Raw genomic sequence first — 7,957 nt, 5'->3', positions numbered from 1 at the left:
AAGACTGAAGTGTGCAGGTGTACATACATGATATATCAGCCTGAAGCTGAAGGTACAATAGATCCACGACGCCGGTATCTCACTTAACTCGGAGGTATAACTAGCATAGAATAGACCCGCGACGCCGGTATCTCGACACTGTTGTTAGAACCCTAGTTCAGAATTTGATGGAGGCATAGGTTTGCTTCCGCAAGAAGTAAAATATTTATAAAGCGCAAATAATATGGCCGAACCAAAGACCAATGCCGGATCAAGAGCAGAAAATAGCTAAGCCAAGGAAGGAACCATGGGACCTACCGTACATCGATCTTTCTCAAGAAAAAAAATTATGTTACACCTGTGGTTTTAGATTTCACTTTCAGAAATATTTCAGCACCTACTAAAGAATATTTAAAATAAAAATAAAAATATTTGAATTCTTGTGTACAACTGAAATGACTGAAGTATTTTGAAGAAAGGTTAATATTTTAGTGTGAAAGCGAAAACCATGGGTACACTGCAGTATGTGCTTACGTGATTTATTTGTAGTTTATTTTAGTGCGTGGGCTGGACTGGGCTGGGCTGGGCCGTGCGTGATAACGTGTGGTTGTGGGCCTGGTTCACGGGGCATCTGTCCTTAGTCGTCGTCGTCAACCTCTGAACAGTCCCGGGCCTCTTCGTCGGTCCTCGCTGGTCGTCGAGCTCTGCACAGAAATACTCCCGTGTCCTTATCACTCCTCAGTCCTCACTTCCAGCACTCCCCACTCGTCTAGGGTTCCGCCGCTCCCGCCGCCCCTACCTCCTCATCTCCTTGCTCCGTTGCTCGTTGCTACTCCCGTCGCCGGTGCCGCCCGCACGAGCCGCCGGTGCCAGATCCGCGTCCTCCCCTGGACGGCTCCGGCTCGCCTCCGCCTAATCCCAGTCCGCCTCCTGTCCTTCATCCGTGAGGTGCCTCCCGACCTGCTTCCTCCGCCACATCAGGTAACACATCGACCACAGCCTGCATCTAACTCTTCATTTACACCAACTAACTCTTGCTTCACACAGAGATAGCACCCAGATCTGTGTCCTCCCCGCCGTATCCCTTCTCCCCTGACCGCCTCTGGCTGCCTGCCGGGCAATCTGCGACCTCCTCGGCAGGGGCGCACGGCAGACCAATCAGGTAACAGACCAATCGCCACCAGTTAATTTTTTTGGATCTCTTTATTTATGACACCAACTAACCTCTGATTCACTTTGTCTGTGGCCAGTCAGCCGCCGAGCCAAGAGAGCAGTCGAGATGACAGGAGGAATCGTGACCGTGGCGAGCGGGGTGATGAACCCCCTCATCGGCAAGCTCACCACACTCATGGGCGACGAGTACAAGAAGTTCAAAGGGGTCAGGAAGCAGGCCTCCTTCCTCGAGAAGGAACTCAGCGCCATGAACGCTGCCCTTCAGAAGCTCGAGCTAATTGATGAGATTGATCCAACCATCAAGGATTGGAGGGATCATGTTAGGGAGATGTCGTATGATATGGAGAATTGTATCGATGACTTCATGCGCCAGTCTCGAGCTGACGATGCCAAGGCGGGCTTCATCAAGAAGACTGCTCGCCGCATCAAGAAGTTGCGAGAGCGTCTTCGGATAGCCGAGCGGATGGAAGAGCTCAAGACTCTTGCCATAGAGGCAAATGCTCGGCGCCAAAGGTATAATCTTGATGATTGGAAGCCTACCCCGAGCACCGTGGCTTTTGACCCTCGAGTGCGAGCGGTGTACCAGGAGGCGGATACTCTCGTGGGCATCGATGGCCCAAGGGAGGAGGTTGCCACTATTTTGATGGATGCTCGAAAGAAACTCAAAGTGGTGTCGATTGTGGGCTTCGGTGGTCTTGGTAAAACTACACTTGCCAAGCAGGTGTATGACAAGATTGGCTCGCTGTTCAACTGCAAAGCATTCTTTTCAGTTTCGCAGAGGCCTGATATGACTGAGCTGCTCAACAATTTCCAGCTGAAACTAGGGATGAGGGATCCCGATTCATCTCGCCCTCGCAAGGTTGAAGACATCATTGAAGAGCTAAGGCAACATTTGAAAAAGAAGAGGTATTATTTGCACACGCCACTCTTCTTAGATTTGAGCTGAATAATTGGATAATATATATTTGGTATTGATTTTTATCCATCCAAGCTACAAGCTTGACGTTTGCTTCTTTATGTGTTTATGATAGATAATTTGAGAGAAAAGTAAAAAAAAAACACATTTTTAGAAAAAATATTTTTGAGTATTGATATATCCATCTGGTATCATAATTGCTAGGGTATTAGAAACATGTTGCTCCCTCTGCCTTTCGTGAGAAGAGTTTTTTTGTTTTTTGAAGAGAGGGTCTGGAATGCCTACATGACCCATATGTTCTAAACAAGTTTGATGTTTTAATGAATTATTCACATTTAGGGTTAAACAACCCCTTCATACCTCTTTGTGTGAAAATAGTTAATTCAAATATCTATTTATGATGTCACATTTACATATACAATATTAATTTTTGTCCATGCATGCAAGATTTGTGACTGTTTTTTCTTTCTGTTTTGCGTATTTGTGATACACATGGATAATACACACAAACAATTTAGCAGAAGTACAATCATTAGAAATCTTGATGGAAATTTTCGTAATATTTTCTATACAGTGTAAAATTTGCTACACTATATTAGAAACCTTTGGGTACTCATCCATGCCTTTAATAAAGAGAGTTATTTTGAAAGAAAGGTTCTGGAATGCCTATGCAATCCTTATGTGCTAAATGGTCATATGCTTTCAGTGTTACTTTTCCATTCATTATGATAATTCATAGCTTCTCTCAGAAGTTCCTATATCATTTTTTGTGTAAAGAGTATTTGCTCGAACCTAATTTTTTTTACAAAATATTGACGATTTCATCCATAATTTCAACTATAATGCAATTAACCTCTGCAAACATTTGAATAGGTACCTGATAGTTGTCGATGATGTGTGGGATCAACCAACATGGGATACCATCAAGTGTGCTTTTCCAGAAGATATTAATGGAAGTAGAGTAGTAGTTACAACACGAGTGGAAGATGTGGCTGCAGCAGCCTGTCAGAATGACGGCGAGGGCATCTACAAAATGCAACCCCTGAGTGAGCAAAACTCAAGAATGTTATTGTTGAATAGAGTATTCGGGTCCAAAAATGATTGTCCACCCCAATTGAAAGAAGTTATGGCTGAGATTTTGAAGAAGTGCCATGGATTGCCACTTGCAGTTATCACAATAGCTAGCCTATTAGCCAATAAAGAACCGTCAAGGAAGGGTTGGGACAGCATAAGGGATTCTTTCGGTACCCAGCTTGCCACAAATCCCACCTTGGAAGAGATGAAGAGTATATTAAACTTGAGCTACATGCATCTTCCTGCTCATCTGCGGGCATGCTTTTTGTACTTTGGTATGTATCCCGAGGACAGTGACATCGGGAGGACGATCTGGTTCGGCAATGGATAGCTGAAGGCCTTATCCGTAATTTGCATGGGCATGACCTGGAGGATGTTGGGAGGAGTTATTTCAATGAGCTTATTAACAGAAGTATGATTCAGCCTGGTATGATATACAATGAAGAGGTGGTGTCATGCAGAGTACATGACATGATGCTTGATTTGATCCTAAGCAGGTGTGATGAAGATAACTTTATAAGTGTGGCGTACAATTACAATGACATGGCAAGACTGGATGGCAATAAATACAAGGTTCACCGATTATCTCTGAGTTCTGTGGCTGGTCGTGGAGCAGCATATGCCCCAACTATTGATGTCTGCTTATCACAAGTTCGATCATTTACACTTTTCTGGGCCCCCCTGCCTTCTCTTTTGCTGTTCAAGTATCTCCGGGTGTTGAGAATAGAAGAATACAGCCATGATTGGGAGGCCACACTTGACCTCACTGCTATTGGCCAGTTGTTTCTCTTGAGGTATTTGCATGTTACTGTGTCATGTTTCGTACAGCTACCTGCTAAATTTGAAGGGCTTGTTTACTTGGAGACATTGGACATGCCTCGTGCCAATCTCAAGAGCATCTCCTCAGATATAGCCCAATTGCCTCAGTTGTCATATCTTGATATTCGGATGGAAAAATTCATGTGTGAATGTATTGGGAATATGAAATCACTGCGCACTCTGGTAATAGATGGTGATGAGTTGTCCATGAAGGAAGTGAATTCAGTGAAGGTTATTATGGGTCTCGGAGAGCTGACCAATCTAAGGAAACTGCAGATCGGAGGGAATGGTTGGAAAAAGCCAGAACATGATGCTTTCGCCGGCTCCCTTGCAAAGCTCCGTAACCTCAAATGTCTCAAATTTAGTAGTGGCCATACTGGAAAAGAAGATAACCAACTGGGCTCATTATCCAATCCTTTTCCGCATCTCGAGGAATTTCTCGGCATCAATGCAAGGGTATTCCCTAGAGTTCCCGTATGGATGGGTGGTCTAAATTGCCTTCGCATCCTGGACCTGCGTGTGAGGGAGGCGTCAACTCAGGATGTCAATCTTCTTGGAGAGCTTCCGTCCCTCGTCATACTCCATCTCTGGACGTCACGTATCCCAAAAGAAAGCGCTATACTGGGCGCGGGACTGTTCCCGGTTCTGAAGAGCCTCACACTTTGGGCTGAGGAAGATGTTGGGGCTTACCTAGGGTTCGAGGCTGGGGCCATGCCCAACCTACGAGAACTCAATATCACCACATCGAGCGAACACGGCGCTATACCAGTTGGCCTGGAGCACCTGTTACGCCTTGAGAAGCTCTATCTGAATGTGGCTGGCACCGGTGATGCCATAGCGTCTGCGTTCAGGGTCGCTTTATCAGCGCACCCGAACCGCCCTTCCGTTGACTCACATTAGTTGATTTATTATTATGTCAAGATGCATTTTGGATTTGGCAGGTTTCCGCTTAATGTTAGCTGATTTCTTTTACCAACAGTGAGCTGCTCAGCAGGCCTTTCAATTAATGATGGGCATGCGGACTAATTTGGTAGTACCATGTAATGTGATGTTTGCTACCTCTGAATATTAATTTCCGCATGCATCATGGGGTTTACACCGAACTGAACTTTGCCTATGATTTTTGCACTGGAATGTGCATGGTTTGATATATTATGTGATGAATGGATTGTGCATTACTACATGATGACACTCTTGAGTTAACAGTGCTTAGAACACATGATCTTGGCCCGTGACATAACTAGTTTGTTGTAACTGTCAATCAGCTTGCAAGGTCCATGTCATCTCGTTGGTGTTTGCTCAGCTTACGAAACGAGCAGGTTAGTTAATTTAATTGTTTGCAAAGGTCGTTAAGAATTTTCTTATCTGAGTTCAGTAATGCGATGTCTCCAGGAAGCGTGCAGACAAGTCGGGAATCACCTAGAACGTTAACTTGTTTGGAACATATTTATTTGTTTAATAAGGGGGCCGTATGCATCGTTCTGATGCAGAGGCCGGGGAATCCCCCCTTTTCGAAAAAAAGAAAAAAAAAACCGAGAGGGGCTCTTAGGTCGGGGGTCGGGATTGGGTTATGTCAGTGTACCTTGTTAATGGTGTCACACCAAATAGTTCAGATCCGGTGGTTTCAGATACAAGGATTCAGAGTTGTACAGGGAACACCAAATAGTTCCTCTCTTTTCTCTTGTTGCCAACGCTACTCACTCTTTACATTGGCTCAATGCTGAACACCTGATCACAACAAGTCAAAGAGCGCCACGTCAGCCCGCTGGGCCGGCCTTGTCATTTACAATGGTGTTCACCTGTGCATGCTTGACCACGTCATGCTCTTGTGCCGTCTTGTCGCCCTTGGTCATGACATACATGAGGTGGTCTCAGCCTCCTTTTCAAATCAAATAAATATAAACATGAGGTTGCAGTTTGAGTCTGACCGCCGCCTCCAATTGGAGCGTCATCAACATCGACGCCGCCTGCCATTTCCAAAGCTACAAATTTTTCAAAAAAGAAAGAAGGGGGAAATGAAGCTTATTCATATCTACATTTCTTAACTTGTGCACAGCTCTGTAGATGTATAGATGGGCTGCTGGTTTCTCTAGTACTACTGAATAGTCTTCAACTGTTAACCTACTGCTCTGCACTTACGTCGTCGTACACTGAAGATCATCCAGCCATCTCAGTTCGTATTCTGGATTTTTGCCTAATCTTTTTATTTTACTGTATAAATGCCTAATGGTCCCAGCACAATGTTCCAATGACATGGAGCGGCTTTCATTCTGTCTATATAGGTATCTGCTTCTTCCAACTCTGGCCACATGAGTTTTCTGAATATCTCTCTGTAGCTAAGCAGAGGCTGCAGAGAGAAGCGAGACAGAGGCACAACCAACAGAGGAAGCAACTGCTGTGCCAAGGAGAAGAGGCTTAGAACGTTGCAGCAGCAGAGAGAAATCAGAAGAAAGGAAACAAAGGAATATTACTTTTTGCCAATATTACTTTGGTAATCAATATTCATGGGGTTTTGACTTTTTGCAGAATAGACTTATCGGATGATAAATACCAGCTAATTAAGTTGCCAAAAGGAAACAAAGGAATACCTCGTATAGGAAAATCGAAGAAAGGGGTGTATTGTGCATCGTTCCATCGGCGGTGCAACTATAAAATTTGGTTCCTCGACGAATCTTCTGGCCAGATGGAGTGGCTACTAAAGAATGAAGTCAATCTTAAGCCAGCTGTGACAAAGTATTCAAGTTTGCAAGCTAAAGATGGACCATGGATCTTACAATCTGCGGATCAAATGGAGCGGTTGTTCAAAAACAGCGTCAACCTCGTGGATGATAATAGCGAAATACTGTCGAAAGATGAATTCGAATGGGACTCTGATGATGGAAACACTATTGGCACCCGAGATTGGCCTCGAGATTCCGACCATAAAGCTCCTTATTTTGAGAGTCTTGGATTTCATCCTTACAAAGAAATCGTCTTGTTCCATTGGTCGGATAAGGCAATGGCCTACAATTTAAATAGCTCTAAGGTTCAATACTTGGGGTAGATGCTAAACACGAGCACACATATAGACACGGCTTTTGCATATGCCCTATGTTGGATGAGGAACCTACCTGGAAGCAACTAATGCCAATATATAGCACGAAGATGATCTTGGTCCTTTTAGTATATTATTTGTAGTGAGTCCCTTATCATAATCATTTTACATAATGTTACTTCCATGTGAATTTTATATTCGTGTTCAAGTGATGTGGTGTGCAATCTTAGCACCCAATCCCCCACCTCCCGCACTATCTGATTTGTGTGATAACCATTGGATCAACCACGGATCTATGGTCCCCTCATTGGCACTACCGTTGGATCAACCACCTTGTGGTAACTCGCTAGCTCATACCAGTACCGCCAGCACACCCACCTACGCGCGACTTTGCTCTGCATCCCTCTGCTTGCGACATTGGCGGCACTAGCTTGCAGCTGTGGCGGTCCATAGAAGCTCATAGCATTGATGACAACCCTTGTAGCATCGATGGTCTCCCCTTTCAGTAGCTCATTCCTGGGCTCGCCGTCTGAGCATTCGGCGGCAAGCAGGAGCCACCCTTGAACAACATAAACCGAACTTATCGTGGCCTGGATGGCCTCGTGGCAGCACCATCCACACCATCTTCTTCCCACACCAAAAATTGTTGGGAGGAAGACGAGGGATTGACAAAAATACTAGTACATGCATGCACCAGGGTCAATAAGAGAGCGGCATTGAACGACTAATGAAAGCTATTACTAATTAAGTTAATATTGCCACCCAAAATATTTCATCGGCAGCGACAGCACACGAGAGATCGATTGATAAACGCTACCAAAACAAGCACACAAGATACAGCATGCCCTTGTCACACTTAAACTAGGAAAGTATAGCTAACAGAGAATAGATCCATGATGCCGGTATCTCGACACTGTTGTTAGAACCCTAGTTGAGACACCATGAGGACATCTCCCTATCAA

The 7,957-nt window shown here is 44.7% G+C and overlaps 1 pseudogene; it reads left to right on the top strand.

The window, feature by feature from the left end:
• Positions 1-652: 652 nt before the first annotated feature.
• Positions 653-5,144, top strand: LOC123183364 (disease resistance protein RGA5-like; annotated as a pseudogene).
• Positions 5,145-7,957: the final 2,813 nt, after the last annotated feature.

This window comes from Triticum aestivum, chromosome 1D (genome assembly GCF_018294505.1).
Source record: "Triticum aestivum cultivar Chinese Spring chromosome 1D, IWGSC CS RefSeq v2.1, whole genome shotgun sequence".
NCBI lineage: Eukaryota > Viridiplantae > Streptophyta > Magnoliopsida > Poales > Poaceae > Triticum > Triticum aestivum.
The sequence above is the reverse complement of the archived record's forward strand: the minus strand, read 5'-3'. Positions and strand labels throughout refer to the sequence as shown.